Below are 24,748 nucleotides of genomic sequence, written 5' to 3' on the forward strand. Positions count from 1 at the left end.
GTCAACGTTATATATCAACTTGAAGCACATGTAACATCGCTCTTCGAGGGTACGAAAGAAGGCGCTTGTTTTATTTGTATCACTATCTTAAAACGTACCCAATACTCAAAAAAAGTGTAAAACGTTATAGGCCATGCGTGGCCACATCACACCGAATCAGATCGATCTCGTAGTTTTCTGCAGCATGTGGAGGTCAAACCAGGCTGCTTCAAGGTTATGATGGTGTGGTCACGGGCTAGGTAGGCATTGCTTGTGTTCGACTTCGCGCCACACATCCGTTTATACTCAGTATCCCGTTCTCCTAGAAGGCTGGCGCATTCGGGATCGTTACATCATCGGCGCCTCTTATTCTCGAGGGCTCTTGCTGCGTGTTCGGGATCGGCTTGTTTCTGCCAATGTATCTTTCTCATAACAGCGAGTATCGCTTAGTGAAACCCGACCTCCTCTTCGGAAGTGCGTGCCTTTCGTAGCGAGCCATGGCATCAACTGTCTCCACACGGTGCGTTTCGACATCGCTGTGCAATCGTGGCCCAACGCATACGCGAATTCACATCAAGTTCCTCCAACAGACGCCGGATGTTCGTCTTGGCACAAGTTCTCCGGCGTGGTCAGCACGCAGGTGCTATTTCGAAGCACACACAGATGAACATAACGTCACACTAGCTTTGCTATAGCTAGCGGTTGCTCCGCAATGGCGCATCGAGATTTTTAGGGGCGAAGCTCCTTATGGCGTGGCTTGGGCTTCCCTCGTAGTACGTAACCGCCAGTGGCACATACCCGAAATAGGTAAAACATTTGACCTCCAAGGCGATGCCTGTGAGAGCTTTATTCTGTGCGTTGTTTAACAATAAAAAAATAGTGCTCAGTGTACATGCCAATGGGTGCTAAGGGGGAATGAGAGGCAGGAGCATTCGGCTTTTAGTCAACGCGCACGCTGCGATCCCCATTAGCAGCGATTGACATGTACATTGAGCACTATCGGACCAGAAAGGGTTGCTACATTATACTCGCTGGGTGTAACCTCCTTAGTTTTAGAAAGGTTTAGCGAGCGTTGAGCCGCAGGGCCATGAATACAATGAACTAGTATATACCATGAATGAATTCGAGGTGGTTGAAGGGGGGAAGCAGATACGAAGCGCAAGCCGTAAGAAATTAAAAGCTGAATCCTCCTGTCTGATTTGTGGGGTTTAACGTCCCAAAACCACCATATGAATATGAGAGATGCCGTAGTGGAGGGTTCCGGAAATTTCGACCACCTGGGGTTCTTTAACGTGCACCCAAATCTGAGTACACGGGCCTACAACATTTCCGCCTCCATCGGAAATGCAGCCGCCGCAGCCGGAATTCGAACCCGCGACCTGCGGGTCAGCAGCCGAGTACCTTAGCCACTAGACCACCACGGCGGGGCAGAATCCTCCAGTCTCTCATTTCAGATTAGCAGCCACTGGCATGTACATTGAGCCCTATCTGACAGGAAAAGGTTACTACGTTATACTCGCTGGGCGTAACCTCCTTGGTTTTAGAAAGGTTTAGCGAGGATTGGGCCGCATTGCCATGAATACAGTGAACTAGTATATACCATGAACTCAAGGTGGTTGAAGGTGGGAAGTACACCCGAAGCGCAAGCCGTAAGAAAGTGTGCGTGTGCCACCTCTCGTTTAGTCCTTGGAATGTCCAATGAATGGCGGTGCTTCTATATGGGGAATATATGATAAAAAGATTCGAGATGGTGGGACTTGGAGTGTTGAATAGATGGACGAACGGACACACAGACAGATGCATGGATGGACGCATGAACGGACGCAGGGGCGGATGCTTGAACGAACGCAGGGACGGGCGCACGAACAGACGCATGGACGATCACACAGACGGACGCATGGACGGACGAATGCTTCGCCCCACTCTCCATCATTCACTAAGTGGATATGCTGCCATTTTTTTTTCAGGATAGGGCTGCACACACTACTGCTAGGTTCCACAGCTTTGCTGTTAAATATTGAGGAAGTAGGTGAAGCGAACATGAGATATGGCTTAGATATGCATGCACACTTAGTAAATCATAGACGATATATTCAAAAATAAAAAAAGTTCGCTTCAGAATTTACAATTAATAAAACATTAGGAAAGAGAAGGTGGAAGCTCGCGATACAGAACAGAACGCTCTCTTCTGTTCTAGCCATGAGAAAACTCTCTTATAACCTTAAGAAAGACGAGTGCGCCTGTCAAAACGTCAGCTTGACACAACCCCTGTTTACAAATTTTTAATTACAATCCATAAAATTCCAAGTTCTTTTTAGAATGAGTGGAAGTGGTGCGTAAGAATAGCCCACTCCTGCCTAGGCTATTCTTAGCCTGCGGTATTTTCTAAATAAATAAATAAATAAATAAATAAATAAATAAGGAAGGAATCTTTTTTCTGATTTGTGCGTATGGTTGCCACCCGTAGGTCCATATGGCATGGTATATAATTCAAAAGTGTGCACTCATCAAAATGGAACTGTGCGTTCCTACGCCCCACCGTGGTAGTCTAGTGGCTAGTACTCGGCTGCTGACCCGCAGGTCGCGGGAACCAAACCCGGCTGCGGCAGCTATATTTCCGATGAAGGCGGAAATGTTGTAGACCCGTGTGCTCGGATTTGGGCGCACGTTAAAGAACCTCAGGTGGTCGAAATTTCCGGAGCCCTCCACTAAGGCGTCTCTCATAATCATGTGGTGATTTCGGGACGTTAAACCCTACATATCGATCAATAAATATGTGCGTTTATACGAAAATTTACATTTATTTTGGCGTTTCTCACTTGAATGAACGTTTTCACAAAGGATCACACGAACACATACGCACATGCGCACACATGTTATACTTCGCTGAGTACCGCTAAGAGATACGTTTCGCTACATTTAGCATGAAGTCGGCCTTTCTTCGCCTTAAAGAACCTAGTAAAAAATAAGACGCTTGTGCCAGTGAGAGTGTCAGGAGCAAATCAGTTCAGCCAGCTAAGAAAAATGGGCATTGATTGATATGTGGCGTTTAACGTCCCAAAACCACCATATGATTATGAGAAACGCCGTATTGGAGGGCTCCGGAAATTTCGACCACCTGGGGTTCTTTAACGTGCACCCAAATCTGAGCACACGAGCCTACAACATTTACGCCTCCATCGGAAATGCAGCCGGCGCAGCCGGGAGACCAACCCGCGACCTGCGGGTCAGCAGCCGAGTACCTTAGCCACTAGACCACCGCGGCGGGGAAATAACAATGGGCAGGAAAAAGAAGACGTTATAAGATATCCTTTGATAGTGCAGATTTATTTATTTATTATTGCAAATGACTGGCACCCTGTATTTTTTATTTTATTTTACCGAGATATCAACGAGCTATTACGCCATGAATGTTACAAAAACAGTAAATGACACTTTTCACATATGAACACAGATTATCTGTCTTTGTTTCGATGAGTTGAATATGCTTATAACTTGTAACTAATAATGAAAATCACTCAGTAGCAACCAATGTGACAACAATAATTTTGGGGCTACAAGCACGAACTCAAGACAAGTACATACCTTCAGCTATGGTCACGATTCTACACGAACGATGTGCAGCGCCAGCTTTTCTCCTAACCTTAGTGCTATCAAACTAAATGCCACGACATGCGTTGTGGTGTCTTAGTGGGCGCGCGTTGTTTCTTCACAGAAGGAGGCGCACGGACATGTGTTGTCTTTCAGGCTGCATTGTTTTCTGTAGCAGCCACTCTTGCAGCTCAGTCACGCTTTCAATGGCACCCATATAAAGCGGGCTCCGTATCACCCCAGTTTGAGAGCGCGCGTGCCCCGCATAGACAAGCCGAACGTATCCATAAATCTTCAAGTGCGACATCAAATGTCCCACGCTGCGGATTGCTAATCTCGAGCTTATAAGTAAGTGATTGTCTTCACCGAAAGGATAAGAGAGGACACTCTTTCAGTGAAGAATTACAGTGTATAAATCTATTTACGAAAGGAATGAAGCAGTTGGATGAATCAGCTGCAGTAAAAAGATTTGACTAGCGCTGGATCATACCTTTCCGGACGTGGTAAAAAGCGAATCGAGTAGCCATAAATTCATAAAGCTGTACAACGGTGTCGTAAGCTTTTTCTGTAATATCCACCGTGGTGCTGCAGCTGTTGCCGTGCTAAGTTACTTACACGAATGACGCGGGTGCGATGCCAACCACGGCGGTTACGCTTCCATAATGGCAGAATGTCACAGGCCTGTGCACTGTGCGATATCGGTAATTTGCTGAGCCCTTCACCGTGGCGTGCCTCACAAAAACATCACTGTTCTTGAACGTAACGCGCTAGGGCGGCTACTCAGGACGATCCCAGCTTATCGTGCAGACGAGGTTGCTCCGAGCTCGCTCTACGGCGGCCATGGCATGAAGATATTGTGGAGCGCGAGGTAGCAGCGCTTACGAAAAATGCTACAAGAACGAGTGTGGTGACAGAAACGCATGTTGGACATTTACGGTGGTTACCAAAGTGCTGCACTGGCTCAACAATTCGGCAGTGCAGAACCGTTAGCTTGATTGTCGTGCTGCCCGACTTTGCAATGCGAAGCAGTTCTTAGTGAACTTCGGCGACTTTGAGCGTATCTATCTATCTATCTATCTATCTATCTATCTATCTATCTATCTATCTATCTATCTATCTATCTATCTATCTATCTATCTATCTATCTATCTATCTATCTATCTATCTATCTATCTATCTATCTATCTATCTATCTATCTATCTATCTATCTATCTATCTATCTATCTATCTATCTATCTATCTATCTATCTAGCCGCCTAAGACATTTAGCTCTCCTGGCTGTTTCGATAATGGTATCGGTACCAATCCTGGTATGGCATAACATGACTGTATGAAGAACATATTTGACTAGTCATCACCTTAAAATTGTGACATGGATGCCATGAATGTCATGATTTACATTTCATGGTCTCGCAGCTCTTGCGGTGGCTTCGTTCACATGACAAATTGCAAAACTGATATGGTATGACATGATTGCATGGCAAACAAAAGCGACAGATCCTAGCATGAAAACCATGATATGCGTCTCATGTAACAACATGACTACATGCCAAGCTAATAGTGCACTCGCGGCTGTTTCGCTAGCGTCACATATACCAAATTTGGTATTACGGCACGTGAATGGATGATTGAGGTATGTGACTTGTGCAAACATAATAATCACGACATGCGTGTCATTTATAAATATTACTACATGCTACGCTCATGATGCGCTCACGGCCGTTTCGCTAGCTTCCCGTGTACCGAATTACGAATTACGCGAACCGAACGGACGACATCGGTAAATGACACATCCAAACATGATAATCACAACATGCGTGTCTTGTAACAACATGACTACATGCTACAGTCATGATGCGCTCGCGGCCGTTTTACTAGCTTTACACATGACGAACTTGGTATTAGGTGACGTCAATGAATGACGAAGGTATATGTGACTGGTGCAAACATGATAATCATGAGATGCGTGGCATGTGAGAACATGACTGCATGACACAGTCAAGACGCCAATACATTTCGACGCGACGTAATGTGCGTGCTCGCCGGCGTTCATTTTGTTGCGTCACGCCGGCGTTGCCACCCCAGGCGCCGGTCCTGCCATATACTCGCAAGTGCGCGCCGCGCTGCGTTGCTTTGATGCATGCGCCTTTCAGAACGTGCGGCGTCCCTACGTCAGAAAAAGAGGGAGACGCAGTGTTGCCTGGGTAACGCATCGGCACGAAATGCAGCATGTCGCATTTCGCACCGGTTGTCGTCGGGCCGTGCCGATGGACGCCGGTACGCCTGACGTCAGACTAAAGAGTGCTTGCGTTTTGCTAACGTAGCGTCACTGTGCCCAGTGTGCGCGTGTGTCAGCGCTACATTGGAGTATATGGGGTCCTTCATGATGCGCTCGCGGCCGTTTTTCTAGCTGCACATATACCAAACTTGTTGTTAAGTGACGTCAATGAATGACTAAAGTATATGATAATCCTGACATGCGTGTCATGCAAGAACATGGTAGCATACAACGCTCATAGCGTGCTCGCGGTCATTTCGCTAGCTCCACGTATACCAAATTTGGTATCACGTGACGTGAATAGACGACGAAGGTAAACGACACATACAAACATGATAATCATGACACGGAAGTCATGTATGGGGTCATTTACCTCCACATCGTAACGTTGTGCTGATTTTAAAATGACATATCAACCTTTCTTATTCGTGCTTCGCATTTAATCGATTCCGACTGTACGTAGGATCTGCCAATTTTTCGCCAACTCACACCGTGCGTCCCACAAAAGTGTTCGGGGGCCTCTTTGGGGTATGTTTCTTGTTTCCACTTTCAGTACAGAGATTTCAACTCTTGAAGGCTGCAAGGGTGCAAACGTAGTACTCTCGTGCTCCTGGTTGCCCTTTAATAAACACTGCAGATAAATATAAAGACAGAAGGTTACAAGGGGTCCTCGCATCATGGTGGCAGCGTGGCTGTGAGTGGATACACCGTGACCGCGGTGAAATTGAATGCAATAGATGGTAGCTCCGTGATGATATAACTTTCAATTCTGCATGAGAGTGTGCGTTGTCTGCACGATAAAGCTGGTAGAATAATCGTGCCGGCCGCTGGCGTTGCGACGTGAGCACTGCTCTTCCGCAGGTTCAAAAGTGATGGGTGGAGGTGATCTTTGCCATGGTCGTCTGTCAATTGAACTGATTGACGCGTGAACACGAATACAAGCTCGTTTAGCATGAGAATGCCTCTGTTAAACTCGGGACTGCCATGGTGCCTGTGTAACTTCCAAACATTTGAAGTGGTGAAGCTAACCCTCATATTCTAGAACGTCCCTTCACTTAACACTTCACCTTCACTTGACAAAGCCGATGGGAGCGCCAGCTCTAAGAACGGCAAGTTACTGCATGCATATCAGGGATAATAGGCTGCGATTATTGAGTAGCGCAGCGTCATTTTCAGCCGAGCAGTGGCGCACTGCTCCACTCTGTCAAGTGAAGGGTGAAAGTCGAGTTGAGGAGCGTTTGTGAAAATGGGGGTAAGCACCTGCTTCTTTGCATATAAAATATTTTGGTCATCTTGGGCTGCCATAGAGAAGCTCTTCATAACCTAGCTTATTCCAGCTTTTCGATTCATACTTCTTGGTCAACTGCTTGGTCTGCTTCGAAGAGAAGGCCGCGTCAGTTGTGCCTTAATTTCGATTAAACTATTTACATAGGGCTTAGTAAACATAACACAACCACTTTGTCTTAATTGACAAGGTTTTAATGAAAACATCAATAATTATCTTGGGTGCAATTATCAGTAATCATCAGCATGTATTTATTTACCGTAATCAGTAATATCATGATGATAATTGCCAGCATATCAGTTACGTATAGTTAGCACAGTTTATTTAGCGTGTTCATAGTTAACGTTGCGTTTATTTGCTTAGTTTAGTTCGCGCCTCAGCGAGCAATGCTCTCTCTACTTTGCTAACCAAAACACTCTAGAATGCAATTTTGGTTTACATGGCTTGATCACCCTGTCATGGATGTGGCGTAATTACCATGGTCTTACCGCGGCTTGGCTTAATTCCCATGAACTAAGCATGACCTGGCCTGACTTACCAAGAGTACCGCCCCACCTTTTCCCCCTATTACCACGTTTTATAAAAAGAAAGCCCTAAAATGAAGTTTTAGAAGAAGCTGTTTCTGCAAGAAGGCATACCAGGTTTTAAACCAATCTAAATAAATAATTGGTGTTATCAAATAATACCCAAAGTGCAAAAATATTTTTAGAGAAGCCAATCGGTAAAATTAAAATTGTGGGCAGACGGCAGTGTATTTCGTGAACTACCAGCTCACCGAGCACAGAAAACTCGTGATAATTTAATGTATTAATTACTGGGCCGTGCCCAGTCATGAAAGCCATGGGAAAAAAGGGAAAAGAAAGAAAAGTAATAAAAGAAAAAAAATTGTGACAACAATGACGTAGCACTGGAGAAAAAAAGCAGAAAAAATGAAAGAGAAATAACTCGAGGACACATCGGCATTTCAGCAGTACATGATTAGAGTACTTCAGATCTGGCACTGGATGCCTGAAGGGAAAAAAATGCCCACAGCACACGATGCCCACAAATGCTCTGTGGTAAGTAGGGTCACGTATAAGCCAAATAGCTTGTTTCCCGGTCACATGTGCTCGGGTACTAGCGGAAGATGACTAGAAAGAATACGCGCACCGGCAGAGCAGTGCGCAAGAAGGTACAGGCTGATCATGATGATTAGCTCCTGATCTTAGGTTAGCTGCGATCATTATGTTGTGAGGCACTTGGCCGAAACTCAGAGGCCACTGGGTAAATTATTCTAAAGTGGACTTAATGCACGCATTAAATGCATACAAATGAATTTAAATGAATCGTGCTTTTCAGAAATCATCCTCACCGAAATCTTCTGACACATTCATTGCGTGGGTGCACTTTTGCACACAGTGGAACGACGAACAAATGAAAGGAGATGCATATGGTTTGGAAACACCACCGAACCATGTCGACCACCTTTAGAGTTATGCCGGGTTTCATTGTAACCAATAAAACGCGGCGCGCTGAGGGGCAGAGTCAACTTTATCGCGCTGTTGGCTCATTCAAAAGGGGGTGTCCCCAGAGCTTGGTAAGATCCTGAGTTTAGCCAAGTGCGGACCAAGCTCTGGTTATTCTGCACAGCGTCCCAAATGGTATTAGGTCCTACTGCATCTTTATCAGAGCAGCGAAAGTTTGATGAGTGAACATAAAGGCTGTTAAGGACACCACCTCAGCACATAGGATTCTATGCATAATGATTGTACGTTTTAGGTCATTTTTTAAGCTCTATCTTGCAAGGATATACGATCGTAAACCTGTGAAAGATACTTAAGAAAGATGCTACACATATAGCATTATCATCTGTGGATGTAAAGTGATAAGTGATGCTGGATGCTATCGTTCGTGTAAACTGAAATAACAGACAGACAGACAGACAGACAGACAGACAGACAGACAGACAGACAGACAGACAGACAGACAATGAACTTTATTTGATCCTGAAAAGCTTTCGCGGGAACCCCTATCGGGGACCGGCGAAAGCCGCTGGCCGCGTGCAAGTCGGGGCTGGGACACAGTGATGTTCCGCCCTTAGTAATGAGAAATTTTCAAGTTGTTTTCTATATCTTGTCAGGTATGGCAACCTCTTACTGAGTGCGAGGTTTTTACGTATTCATGAGAACGAACTACATTTGAGTGGTAAAGCACATCGGGATTTTTTCGCTATGAATGCTGGGTCATGTGATATTATAGATCATCTGGTAGTAAAGCACATCGAGATTTTTTTTCCTATGAATGCTGGGTCATGTGATAATATAGATCATTTGAAAGCTATGTATGGTTCTCATTTTTTCCCAGCAGGCTGTGCACAAGATAGTTCCTGCTGTAGAGAAGCCTTAGAACTTTGTATTAGGTCTGCGTTTATAGCGGCTTATAGTGAATCGTCCTGTTTGGTTGCTTGCTCTGAAAGAACTCCACCCACTCTGGGAGTGTGTTCTGACTGCCACTACTGCAAGTTGTCACTGAGCGCTGCCAAATAAATGCATTCACACTTTGGTAAGACATCAGTTCGTTTCATCCTTGTCTCACCACCTTTATTGCGATCGACAGATCAACTTCTGAAGTAAAATTTGTAAAGCTGCACTCTCCGTCCTACTTTCAAAACGACGCTGTGCCGTTGGCTCTTTTGTGCGACGGAACCAAGTGCATTTTCTAATCTCAACCCACTATGAACAGCGTAATGAGTCGCCTAAGTCTCACGAGCGAATAAAACACCCACGGCTAATGAAGTTCTGAGGCTCTACGCGTACGGAGTAATAGAACTACAATAACAAAACGAAAATATGCGGCCGTTGATTGCATTCCGTGGTGGAGAAAGGGCAAGCTGTTTTTACGGTTTCACGGATCGCATGGTTCACTGTTCATGCAAATGCAGTTAGGGGACACAGAAGTTGGCTTTTGCTTGGTGGTTTGCGCCGCTACAGCAGCAAACAAAGGCCTGCATTCCTTCGATATTGCTTTTTGCCGTACACATTTATGCATTGTCTAAATTGCCATCCAGACCAGGTTCATTTGAACCCGGCACCGAACTCACAGGGAAGAAGTTATACCTTGTGGTTCGTAGAGCTGAATGTGGAAGAACAATATTCACGGGGCATTTCGGAGAGGGCCACTATGGTGTTTGCCAGCACTGAAAAGAGAAATGGTGTGAGCCATTTGTTTACATTGAGGCTTTGATTAACAAAAGATGGAAGTCCATAAACAAAGCGCAAAATGTGCGAATTTATAGTTATTCGAGGTGCCACGTGAAAAAAAAAAAAACTCAATAGATTATCGGATTTCTCAGTCGCTGTGCTGTTTGGGCTTTTGCTGGGTGCTTGCTATGTTGGCTCTTTCGATGGAACTGTTGCAGTATTGTCTATTCTGATGAAAACTTGCAGTTGTGAGAACTGAAGTAACGTAAATTACTGGGCGAGTTCATATAAATTCATGTCGGAGCGTAGCACGAGGAAAATAAACAAAGCAAAGAACACACAAGATAGGCGCTAAAAAAGCACCCGTCTTGTGTGTTCTTTGCCGTGTTTCATTTTTTCGCTCTACGCTTCGACATGAATTTGCGAGGATGCCGACTCCCAAATGTCGCGTTCTATGTATATAAATTGAGCGTCTTAATGAGACACCTACTAGCCCTCACCGGTAGCAGATTATTCGAGAATTATGGTACGCTTCATCGAGAGGCAAGTTGGAAGAAAAAATAGAAAGTAGTGAATCACGTTTCAAAAGAACCTATGTTTTTCATTGCGTTACCATATAGCAAAAGTGACAATCTTACAAGAATTAAAGACATTGTGTGGCTTAAGCTACAATTATTCTATAACTTCGCGAACATAAGTAAGTTTTGAAAGATGTCACGCAGCCTTCAATACTTCGGGTGAATGTATCTACTTTTCTTCACTTCTTGTAACACACAAATGAAAATATTGGGCGATGTATTACCGTCGTTGCAACTTATTTGCATTGCGTAGCTGCCAGAATCACTAGGGCATGCAATCGTGTTGAGGTAAATACCAGCAACAAGTATGCAGAAAATGCAGTACGTATGTACAGCAACCCATTATATATAAACAAAATAAAATAATTTCGTTTTATTCTGATTAACACAACAAAGAACAAAGGCTACTAGCATCGCCAGTGAATGAACTGGGCATGCCATTTTGCTTATTTTGCTCAATGAAGGAAGAAAACCGCTTTCCCGAACCGCTTCGTTATTCTCTTACCCCGAAAATAATGGTTCGCAGCTTCCGAATATGGATTTTTGCACTCGTCCTTTCATTAACGATGGGGGACTTGCATTATCGTGTGTATTTATGTGCTTTACTCTGAAAACACACCGATGGTTATGAAATACCATGTACTCGCAATGAGTATTCAAACTGTGGTGCATTCCTGATTAAACACAAGGTGCGTCGAAAGCACACATAAACGTTTTCATATTGAATTGGTGTTTTGCTTTTTGTATAACAACGACTTTGCGAACATAGAAATCAGTGTGGGGCTTAACATGTTTTCATAGATTATGCAAAATAGAAGCAAAACAAAAACGCGAACGGTTGTTTCCTTCTTTGCTTATTGAATTAGAGCACCGCTGACAAGAAAGACAACGCAACCAATGTTTTTTCTTTTCTGAGCACACTTGAGGCGCATTCTCCACGACCGCATCTCGTAACAAACTTTGCCGATTCACGCCTCTTTCCACGTGCTCATTGAATTTTGCACAGGAAGCAAAGCTATTATTGCTCACGTGAGTTTTTTTCATCCATGTGTCACATAGTCCTTGAGCGCCCGCCACACAAAGGGCACGCCCTAACTGGCATACAAATACTCGCAATGTAGTTAAATTTTGTATTGACCGTGCCGACACGCTTCTATACTCTGAGCTATGAAGGAACTCACACAACGAAACTCGCCAAGGCGACAGCAAACAAAGTACTAGCTGGTGTGTGGAGCAGTGCTCGCTGCCTGCCGCGCAGTATTCGTTACATTGCTCAGAACATGGCGTAGCAAAGCAGAAATTTGAAAGACGCCACATCAAGCATTCAAAGAATTTCAATCACAAAGTTTCTTTCATCTTTCTTCAAGCTGTCTTTTTTAGAGGTTCAGATGCTGCAGTGACTGTTTTTTTTTTCAGACCATGTTATAATTACAGTTTTTAACTCCGGCAGAGACTTAAATGGGTTATAATTAGGACACTGGCTTAGTTTTACTTCCTACTTAGGTTCATGGTCAGCTTCAGAATGGCCGGGTGAACACAATATGGTTGTGAAACGAATGCTTGGCTTTCTTGAATATACACGTCCAAGCGAATGTCTGCTGTTCTCTTTCTTTTTGTTCTTCGGGCTGTACGCACGGCTTCCAGACAATATGTTTAGTTGAATGAATATTCTTTGAGTTTATTTGCTATAACTTGTTTTTATTTCATTATTGTGTATGGGGCAGCCTGAGAGAGCAAACAGCACGAAGGCATAAGATGTAAGTGAAAGCGAATGCACAAGATCCGTATATTTTTTCTGCGTAAATATTGGACGTTCATTACATGTCTTTTAGCAAAATTTTAGGTAATAAGGATGTTCTAGGACTTAGGAAGCTGAATTTATATATATCAGAAAATAGTATCTAATGTGACAGCTAAAAATGCCAAAATTTCGCACCTTCATTAAGCCGTTCCATTATCTAGTTTGCTAGTAACTTGTGGTGTTGGGTGAACGCTGATTCTCCAGTCACTTCTAAAATAGAAAGTAGCTTCACTAGACGCCGCGTGATAGCGAGTACAGCGACACCTGTTATAGCGGCTTTGTCACACAGTTGCCTCTCGTGGTATCATCCTGAGCTGTTCGCGACTATTGAATCCTCAAGAAATCCGTCCTATTAATCTCAGGAAAATCCCTTTGCAAATTGCAGAATGCACAAAATCGCGAGCTATATAGCATAACAGCTTGATTTGTATGTATTAACTAACACTGAAGAGAGACAAGACATAGTATGCGGTATTCTGCTCCCGTTATGCCAAGTTTGACACAACCGGCTTGCAAATTCAGCTTGTAGGTGGAACAATAGAACAACTAGAAAACATAAAATATTTAGGGGTATATTGGACTGCAACTTGAACGGGAGACCACATATATCTAATATATGCACCAAATTAGCTTCTGCTTGCTGTTTGCTAATAAAATGCAGAGAATGTCTTAATCTCCGCCTACTTAAAATTGTTTACTTCTTAATATTTCACTGTCACACAATGTACTATACGGGATCATGGTCTGGTACATATAAAACACACTTAGATTCTATATTCGTTTACAAAAAAAGGGTCTCGCGCAATATGGCATGCACACGATGGCACGATGATAACTTGCTCTCCTACAATCAACTCGGTATACTACCTTTCTTCATGGCATGCAAAATCAAAGTGGCCGTTCTGATAAATATTATTTTACGTGGGAATCACTCTTTATCACGAAGTTTGCTTATTACACCAAGTTTCAACACAAGAGATGCAAAAAATGTTACTTTCAACCTGCCAGTTACCCGGAACACGTACGGCCAATGATTTCTGAAGTTTCATGGCGCGAAAATTCGAAACGCAGTACCACATGAAGTTGAAACTGGCTAATAATTTCACGCCTACTGTGAAAAAATTATACCTATCAAAAAGTATGTGATTTCCCTCATTTACTTCTAATGTATCTCATATTGTGCTAAATTATTTTTCTTCTTTCAGAGTTTTTGTAGAATGCACTTTTTTTATTTATGTTGATTTTATGTATTTTTCCTCCCCGCAAAGCTTTTGTGCCTGATAATCAGATATGCAATAATGTTGCAGCTTTTTTTTATTGAAATAGAAAATAAACAAAGGAGTTTTTGTCACCGTTACTTGGCGACGGCTACCCCTTTCCACATAATTGGTACAAATAAAAATATGTAAAAGAACAATACCATATGTACATGTATACCTACATGGGTGAGAGCAAAAGTTCTCCTATATGGGCAGAACAAACACGTAGACGACACGCTCACATTTAACTTTTGTTCCCTCAGTATTCGTCACAAATCTTTGTTTCTTCGAAGAACTGTTGCAGCACCTTCATTGCTTTGCCGTTTATTTTGGATGGCCATGAACCTAGTATTTCATTCAACCCGAATGGTCGCTCAGGATCTAACCTATGCAGGTCTTGTTCTAGTCGCCTTCGGTGTGTGTCGTGTTTCGGACAGTCGAGCAATAGGTGATTGATATCCTCGTTGTCGTGGCCGCATGAACACGCTGACGACGTTGCCCGATGAATACGACGTAGGAAGTGCTTTGTGTAAGCAATTCCGAGTCGTAGGCGATGAATGAGTGTGTCGATACGTCTTGGGACGTCATGGTTTAATTGGTATTCAAGATTAGGATCAACAGAAAAGAGGATCGATTCCTTTGTTTTGTTTGTGAACAAGGTAGACAAGCATAATTCACGTTTTGTTGTTAAAATTCTATTTACATCATATTGAGATACCGGTATAAGGCACGTTTGCGTAGAATTATGAGCGGTTTTCGCCAACTCATCCCCCATTTCATTTCCCTTAATTCCGCAGTGACTGGGAACCCACTGAAATGCCACTCGATGATTCGACTTCGTAGCTTCTTAGAGCTCTTTTAGTATAGCGTATACTATACGCACATCAATGTGTCTTAAAGTTGCACTTTCCTCACATGCCAGTGCTGCCAGAGATTCTGTAATTACCATCCATTTTTTTAGTGTCGTTGACAGTTTAATAAAGCTTATGGCTAGCAAAATCGCTACGAGCTTCGACGTTGTTGAAGAAGAGAGGTGGCCCAGCCGGCATGCATATTCTTCGTGCAATTTCGGAATTCTGAATGCTGATGTTGCTGTCTCTTTGGTGACGGAGCCGTCAGTGTACACGTGAGTGTATCCTTGGTACCTGTCAAACAGACGATGTGATGTCAACTGCTGAGCGGCAACGGTTGACACTTCATGTTTGCTGCGAAGTCCTCCTATTGACGTTTGAATAGTTGATAGCTCAAGCAGCCATGGAGGGTAGTTTTAGTCCAGTGGCCAATATGTCGACACAGGAAGCCGGGATATGTACTGTTGGTACACATGGTGTATTTGTGCTCCAGCATGGTTCACGATGTTGGATATGAGCGGATGGGAAGGGTGTTGCGTGACTAGACGAAAGAGGTGCCGACATGTCTCCACATTTCTGATTACTATAAAGTTGGGTTCTCTTGCCTCTGCCAATGTCAAAGAGCTTGATGTTGCCTGCGGAACCCCCAGACATATGCGTAAGCTTCGTGTTTGTAACAGCTGAAGTCGGTGGAGCGACGTCTGAGAGATGTTGTGGAGAACTGGCGCAGAGTAGGCAATTTTCTGTCAGATTAGTGCACAATGGATGTGGAGGAGAGACGCTGATGTAGCGCCCCATTTTGTTCCCGCGATGCGACGTATAACATTTATGGTGCTGTTCACTTGATGTTCTAGATCAGCATTATGCTGACTCCATCTGAGTTGGCTATGTAAGGGAACGCAAAGGAAGCGATGCTTTCGTGCGATTTCGATTCTCAGGCCATCCACAAAAAGCTTCAAGTTTTTCACTCTATTTCTCGTGAATGGCAGAACTACAGATTTGGCGTGAGAAATCTGCATGCCTCGCTCTTTGAGGTAATCTCTTATTGCGTCTAGTCCTTGTTGAAGCCGATGTTCGGTCACTTCCAGTGATTTGTGAGGCGTCCATATGCATATGTCGTCGGCATACATGAATATGTTCAAGGCTTCAGGCAGTACTTCTGAAAGACCTGCCATTGCAGCATTGAAAAGAAGCGGACTTAGAACGCTTCCTTGGGGTACGCCTCTGCTCATGTTGAAGCGATCGCTGTCTCCGTTATTGGTTGAAATGTATATTTGTCTGTTACATAGGAAGTTGGCGATTCATTGAAAGATACAAACCCCTAGTGAGGTTAGCCCGTGCAGCACAGAAAGGTGGCTCACAGAGTCGAACGCCTTCTTAATATCTATGAACGCCGCAACAGCCATCTTTCCACAGCTCATCTCATGTTCTACAAATGTAACGAGGTCGAAGACGCAGTCCATGGTGCATCGCCGTCGTCTGAAGCCAGCCGTCTGTTCTGGAAGAGAGTTGTTAGCTTCAATCCACTACTGTAGTCTTCTGTCAACTATTTTTTTCATTACTTTAGATGCACAGCTAGTGAGGCTGACTGGTCGGAATGAGTCCAGCGAGAGCGGTGATTTACCGGGCTTCAGTAGTGGGACGATTCTCGCGACCTTTCAACACATTGGAATGTACGCCTTGGTCCACATGACGTTATATATCCGTAGAAGAACTGGCATGCCGTTGGGTCCTAGATTTTTCAGAACACTGTACGATACGTTGTCGGGACCGGTTGCCGTTATTACGCGCGTTAGTGATAGAGAAGTACGCAACTCTAGTAGAGAATACGTGTTATCCAGATGAGCATGTGATAAAGTGTATGCATCTTGGATTTGCTGCTCTACAGAACTAGGCAGTGCAGTAGTGTTGGGAACCAATTGTCCAGTTCCAGTCAGCATTGTGCAAAACTTATTAGAAACATCACGCTCGGGTAATCCAAGAGATATGGCCAATGCTCTGAATGGGTTTCTCTGGGATACTGGATGACTTAGAGCAGTGATTGTTTGCCAGATTTTCGGAAGTGGAGTAAATGGGGTCAATGAATTGCAGAAATTATGCCATTTTTTCCGACCTAACTTTTGCATGTGTTGGTTAGATTGAATGTGTGTGGCCTGACTCTTCTTATATTCTTCAACCCCCCCCCCCCCCCCGTGCAGCGATAGCGACGTTCTGTTCGCCTTCTAATAGCTCGTAGGCGTTCATAGTCTGCATCTATACTGGAGTGGCCTGCTGGGAAGCTGTAAACTTTGTCGCATGGGAGTAACTGCTTTTAATGCAGGACACAATTGTATCCAATTCATTGACTCCCACCAAGTCACGTCCAGTATGTTCACGAAATAGTTTCCAATAGGTTAGCTTCGAAATCAGAGAGGTCGTTCGCCCTTGCATTCTTGGGTGTTGCATAAGAACTGGGTAATGATCACTCCCTTGTGTTTCGAGGTCTGTACACCAGTTCATATCTAGTACAATGTTAGGAGAGGCTATAGCCAAATCTAGACAGCTGGCATAACTATTACCTCTTAAAACGTTACTGATCCATCATTCAGTACAACAAGACCACATCGATCAATTGCTTTTTCGAGTTTTCTCCCACGTGAATTGGTATGAGTACTGCCCACGTGGTATTGCGCGCATTGAAATCTCCACAGATGAGGGCAGGTCCCAGGGCTTTGCCCAATAAATGAACCAGAGATAATTCGGAGATGCGTGTCGATGGTTGCAAATAAGCACAAAATATGGTGATGGTAAGTTTCTTGAATTGAATTTTGCACCCTACAAATTCTGGCACGTCCGAGTCCGACAAGTATAAAACAAAAGAGGGTATGTCGCGCCGTACGCATAACAGTGCCCTGCTCAAGCCTGGATTTCTTCTTGATGCATATGTGACATAGTTAGAAATCCTAAAGACAGGGCCAACGTTGGTTTCATTTAGACATAGAACGTGGAAGCTATACTGAGCAACCAGCTTCCTAAAGTCAGCGCTTTTGGACCTAAGGCCATTGGCATTACACTGAAACACAGCTGTGTTGCGGAAACAGTTGTTCATTTGTAGAGTTATTTTACTATACAACAGTTTTTTGTTGTACTGCTAGAGGCTCTAATGAAAGGACTGCGCTCACCTCTGGTAGGTCATTGGCCTGTGGAAATACACGCAGGATTGCCTTCAAAGCAAGGAAGAGCATCGACATAACCATATCTAAATCACTTGTTTTCGCTGCACTTTGCTGTTGTGCCATTGGCTTTGCCGAAGTGAAAGGTGTAGACGCTTGGTTGTCATGAGTTGCTGACGGTTTCGGTGTCCTGCTGTCGCTTGTCTGCCTTCGAACGCTTGGTGATCGTCCACTACGGCCCGTTTGGGCTGTACTTTTGTTTTTCTGAGCTGAAGCACGCTTGGCTACCGTCGCATACGACAGTGGTGATGTACTCTTTTGTGATTTTGAAGTCACAGGGAGTAGATGCACAGTTTCAAGATTCGGACAAGGCGATCCTTTGTCCGTTGTAGCTGCTATACGTATATTGATTGAGGGCCTCCACGTGTCTCTGGCTGCTGGTCCAACAGTTCTTTTTCCAAAAATACCATATGAATGAAAACTAAATAAAACTGAATTAAAAATTGAAGTGTATGGTTTTCATTTGTGCAGCGAAAGACTTTACTATTTATATAAATGATATCGTTCACGTGCCAGTGGCTTCTTATAGAGTTATGTATGCAGAAGATACAAGTTTGTTCTTCTCTGGCAGCTGTCTAAAAGACCTTGAGAAGAAAGCGAATGAATGCCTGGTCTTACTCTCTTACTGGCTAGACTCAAACCAACTACAGTTGAATGTTTGTAAAACTAAATTTATTTTATTTAAGAGCAAAAACAAGTGTGAAGATTACTGGATTTCTCTCTGGTTTAGAAATACTGAAATCCAACGAGTTTCTTTGTTTAAATTTTTATGTGTACTTTTTAATGAGCACCTGAGTTGCACACCTCAAATAAATATAGTTGCACACCTCAAATAAAAAGTACACGCCAATATGTCTCGATCGATTTCGGTTTTAAATAAACTTAGGTCCCTAGTTCCAAACAAGTTCAAGCTCCAGCTATATAAATGTTTGCTTCATTCCCATCTACATTACTGTCTTTTAATTTGGGGCACAACTTCAAAAACCAATCTTGACAGGCTGTTAGTTTTACAAAAAAGGTCTCTACGCTACATAGAAAATCTGCAACCTAGAGAACATACTCCTTCATTTTTTGGCAAGCTTCAGATACTTACTGTCTACCAATTATACAATCTTAAACTTAGCTTATATGTCATTAATGAAATAGAAAACACCGTTGGCACTTATATGGAGCATTGCTACCCAAGCGATACTTCCTATGAACTACGCTTTGATCGTTTTCGATTGCCTTTTTTCAGAACAACATATGGTAAGCAAACTTTATCATATCAAATACCTAATCTACTCCACGAAAATAGGTATGTCCGTGAAAGTTTGAAAGAACATAACACTAAAAACACTACGAGGAAAAAAGTTAACATGTACTTGCTTTCTTGTCAGGAGCCTTCATTGTATTATTTATTATAATATTTCTTTTGTGTCGTTCGTGCTTTTGCATATCAGATGAAAATTGCTCAATTTCTTTCTTTTCAAATGCATTTCTCTATGGTACTTAGTAATTCTATTCAGAAATTTCTCCTTGTTGCATTTATATATATTTCTTTTATATTGGTACTGCAAATTGGTGACGAATGTAATGTGTTAACTTAAAACGTATGTGTCGACATCTGTTATACTTGTTGAAATTGAATTTTGTGTCCCCTCATTCAAAAGCAGTATGGAATTTGTATTCTTCGTTCCACTTCACCTGAGCAATTGTATGGGTGGAGGGACCTAAGTCAGGCAGAGCTAATTTGCCTTTAGTCCCTTCAATCTAGGCAATTATTGCTTTTGTTTGAATAAACAGTAAAAAACAATTACGAAATTTTGCCTTTACTATTTTTTACTAGCCTATATATTACATAGGTTGAGGTTTTATAGAAGTTTGGGCGTGCGGGGAAAGGATCTTCCTCGTTGCTTTCGTCCTAAATATCTTATTCGTATTTTATAGCGGAGCTGCTAAGCTTTTAATTATGCCGTGCAGAGCCGACAATAGTGTGTCACCATCGTGAACCAGCATGAACTCTCACCTTCCACTTTTTCATCTTGTGCTTGGGGAACACGCACGTCGATTTGTCTGGCGCGCGATGCAATACTTCTTGTGGTTGAGACAACCGACACAGTGAAAAAGAGCAATAAATTAGTCAAAATAGAGAAAAAAGGAAATCAGAGATAAGAGAGGTGAAGAAAGCACGAAAACATAGACAGGTAGAAGAAACAAGAAAAAGAAGCAAAAAAAAGAGAGACAGAAAAAAATAACATCAAGAGCGAGACAGAAAGGCAACGAGAAAGAAAGAGATTATCAATAAAAAAAGGCAAAAATAAAGAGAAAAAAGCAAGGAAAGAAAAAAAGTAAATCGAAATAAACAAAGAATCATGAAAAAGCAGACTGCCCAGCTATACGCTTCTCTGATGCTTGGCGCCGCTAGCGCGAAGCTCCTTTGTTTACTTGAGCTTGTACTCATACACAAATGCCCTGAACAATGGCATTAAAGGAGCTAGTGGAATAAATGTAAAGTTCAATCAAGCTTTAAGTTATATATTTGTTCAACAAATTGGCGTAACCTATGCCTTCAACAAAGCCAAAACGTGAGTCGAAACTGGAGCGCTAACGTGGGCTGTCTTTCGTGAGGCCTATTCGATGTAATAGCCGACGAGGAGGAAGAAGTATGTAGTAGCATCGTGTTAGCTGCTAAAGTTAGGACAGTACGTCATTCCTGGAACATTATGGCCTTGAGACCCTGGCAGGCCCGTGCGACAAGTTGACACTGGTCGAACAGGTCCAGCTTGGAGATCGATGCATTACATGCCTTAATGAGACCTTCTGGTTCTGCGTCTGCCACTGTTAACTGTATAGAGCTGTGATGACTGCGTTCCGCTGCAGTAGAAGGTGTGAGAGTGTCTTACACACCGACACTACGTAGCTGTATTATTTCCGTTAAATACAGCACAGTATAATGCCGCCTATTGAAGACATTCTTACGGTGTCACATGTAACATGTCGCTTCTTCCCTTGTGAGCGTCTCTCGTCGGCAAGTATGTGACCTTCATCAAAACTTCAACAGCGTGAGATATGTTTATGGTGGGGATTTTGGCTCTTTCGCTGGTGTTTCGTGAGACGCGCTTCTGATCTCTTGTGGGGAGGGCCGTTTGGCACTTTCGCTTGGCGCAGTGTGATCCACTTCATTTCCCTGGGTGAAAAAATACGTAAGCGGGGGCTTTCTTAAACCGACGTTCCGACAAGTGGACTAGTTTTCCTCATGCCTATAGCGAAGAACTGAATACAAAAGTGCTAGCCTTGAGGGAGAGAAGTCCGCTTGTCGAAACGTCAGCTCGACACGAGCTCTCTTAAGACTTTTTTCTTGGCAAGGCTGCATTTTTACTTCCTGTTGTTTCTTTTTTTACAGCGAAAGCTAGCATGAGACCAAAACACGGGTCACGTGCGGCGCCACAATTGTCCGCCGCCACCGTCACCAGTGTCTATAACCACTATCACGCAAAAGAAAAAAAAACTCAGTAAATAAGGAACACCAAAGACACAATTACATTTGAACCTGGGTCCACTGCTTGCCAGCCCTTACTCTACTACTGAGCCACGCTGGTATTTAGAACTCATTTACAAACTCGCTTTAAGGAGGCTTGATGTCTCGAAAGGAATCGCACTACTATGACTAACACTGCGTTTTAGAACATTAAAAGAACAACCAGGAAACACACAACGCGAATTGTGTAACGTACGAGCCGTTCAATACTCCAACTCTTTACAAAAGGTTGTTCTTCATCACCTATTGAACGTGGCGCCTACCCACTTCCGGCAGAATTCTTCATCGTCGTCAGCCACTGCATAAAAAATTTGTGCTAAATTCGTAGCAGGTTAGTGGTGGATACTATGATTCTCCGAAGAATGACGAGGGATAACATAGTGAATTCCGTCATACTTCACCAAAATTATTATTACGGCATTGTGGGTACTCAGCAAAACACTTGAAACCTAAAATGTTTTTGCTACCCATGGCAACGTAACTCAGTGATTTCTACGGAATTGCTGCAGTGGTTACTGTGAAACTGTATGGTGCCGGGCTTACTTATGCATGAACGCCCCCCCCCCCCCCCCCCGAGTTTTTGAAGAAACACCTATATGTCAAGTGGGCTATGGCTCCAGTGGGAGGTCCGGAGGTGTAAAATTCTTGAGTATCTTGAGCGAACAAACTGCGACTAACACAGGGTGGCTGATGGTTACGCGGAAGTGTTATATTTGTTTCAGCCATGATTGCGAAATCAAAGAAAAAATATAAATGCAAGGAAACTTTCACAAAAAATGCATGCTGTTTTCAAGTTTCCTTGAGTGTTCAATTGTTGTCGGGGGCTTTTTACGAGCTCATTGTTCTTCAAGACCAAAGAGAACTTGTGTATCTGAAAAACGGGTACTCGTAAATGGGAAGCTGCTTGATACTTCCGTGCGTGAAAAATATTTTAAAGACATTTTGTTGAGCACCAGTCTTGCCTGTTTCTTGTCCAGCGATGAAAAAATCCTAGGTATCGTTGATTTAGTCAACGTTTCCAAAAGTCAACTTGTCTCTGTCAACAATGCAGCAACCACTTTGTTAAGACAAGTCTATAGTGGCTGATGCTCCTGACGTGTGCCATTGCGTTAGTCGAGCCTGCTGTCAAATCTCATAGAATTCCGGTACACTGGTGGAATAAAGGGACATACAAGAGTGGACCTGGCTTCCTATTGATTTAAGGTAAATTTGTCGAACACATTTCACTAAAACAGAAGCTCCACCTGTGCCAAAAGTGCACTTGATCTACATCTTCATGCAAATGTATTCCCATTAGAACCCTTTAAAATCAAAAGCACTTTCTTACTCAATGAACCCCGAACTAATATAAGAAAATGGACTCCGCCTCAACGCCGAATTCACCGATGGCGACTTGTAAACCCTTGGTTGGACCAATAACCTACGTCGTTAAAGCTTTGGCGAGTAGGAAATAGTAAAACATGTTTTATGAGAAAGATCTGCATACAGAGGAAAAAATAGGTGTGTTCTTGGTAGTATGTTCTCAACTATACCTAAGTACGAATAGGTCTCGGAGAAATACTTAGCAATATGCATTGTGCTCCAAAGCAGCGTGAAGTTATAAATCTTCTGTTTATGTTTCACGACAGTGATGGCTTAATTCATAAGTTCACATCGCTCTACATAAAAATCTGACCTTTACCTTTCCTCACCTCACCTACTCGTATGACCTATATTTTTTATTTAATTTCGAACCAACCTCCTCCGGCGGCATCTTCTTTTTCGTTTAGATTACAGAGTGGCATGCAAATGGCATGTATATGCCGGCAGAATGATGTGAGTTTCAATAAAGCAGATTACTCTATTTTTTTTACACTCCCTTATCATCTCCTCAGTGCAAGGTAACGTACGAGTTATTTTATTCTTGATTACGTGCCTGCCTTTACCCTCTATCATGTATTTCATAACTTTTGGTTGGCTGCAACAGAAAACTTCCGCAGCCATCATAGTCTAAGTTTGGATTCTATCCGCAAACCCCACCAGTAGATAATAGAACTACCATTTAGACGCCCTATATTATTCCATGGCTGCATATAATTGTTTTGGATAACTATGGTAAATCTACCGTCTGGATTTGTGGTTCTGGCTCACCTGAGAAGAACTGAATGTTTCTTTCTATGCAACGCCACTGAATGGAAACTGTCGTCGTGGAAAAGAAGCACTGGGGCACAGAATGCTCAGTGATCTGATGCAGTCGTTTTATCGACACGGTAAGACCAAGAAAATCGCTGGAAAACTAGATGTGCGATGACACACATCTTTTGTTCACTTGTATAGCCAGTTTCCCGTGCGTGAGCACAAACTGTTTAGGTAAATATCACCGAAAAAGTCTATTGAAATTCAGCCGACCCTTACGCATCTTGAGCTGTAGAGAAGGAACAAAAAATACTAAAGAGTACGAAAAGACGATTGCGACACTCTAGAGTGTTCTTTCCTAAAAAAACGCAGTGGGCACTTGCAAAGAACATGAAGGTTCTTGAGGATCGTTGGCAGGCGCTGTTTTACTGCAAGTACGCTGATCAAGAGCGAAATAGTATTGGGTATTGCTTCGCTGTCATTGTTTGAGCTCTCTAAGTCTTGTAACAAGAGAAGTTTGTAAGTTTTTTTTGCGTATGCACTTATGCACACGTGGATGGCTTTCTCATTATAGTGGCTCACTCAAGGCCCTATTTATCTACTTTTCTGTGTTGCCAAGTTTAGTTTTCACAACAATTGTTTCAGGCTGTACGCTATTTAGGGGATGAACTTCGTGCGTTTCAGCAGTTTTAGTGTCTTTTCTCAGATCAATTTTCGTGAGAGCTGGATGCCGATGTGCAACGACTACTTACGACAAGTCGCACTTGCCACTTGCCTTTCTTAGCCAGGGACGTTCGCAGGTGGAAATAAACTAAAAAAATGTTTCTGATCAATAACGCGACATTATTCGATCTGTCAATATATCGAACGCCTGTTTCTTCCCGACAAGAGGGAAGGGTAAACTCACATAGTCGACTTGGTTGTCTCTGTACACTACAAAAAATAAATTAGGCTGGTGACAGCACTGAAAAAAAAGTTTTTTTTTAAAATAGAAAAATAAAAAAATATAAAGCCCACATATCTCTTCAGATGCTGCGTACTTTTATACAGATGCACAGGCCAAATTGGCACATGATGAATGCTTTTAAAGCATACTAGA

Source organism: Rhipicephalus microplus, chromosome 1 (assembly GCF_043290135.1).
Source record: "Rhipicephalus microplus isolate Deutch F79 chromosome 1, USDA_Rmic, whole genome shotgun sequence".
Classification (NCBI taxonomy): domain Eukaryota; kingdom Metazoa; phylum Arthropoda; class Arachnida; order Ixodida; family Ixodidae; genus Rhipicephalus; species Rhipicephalus microplus.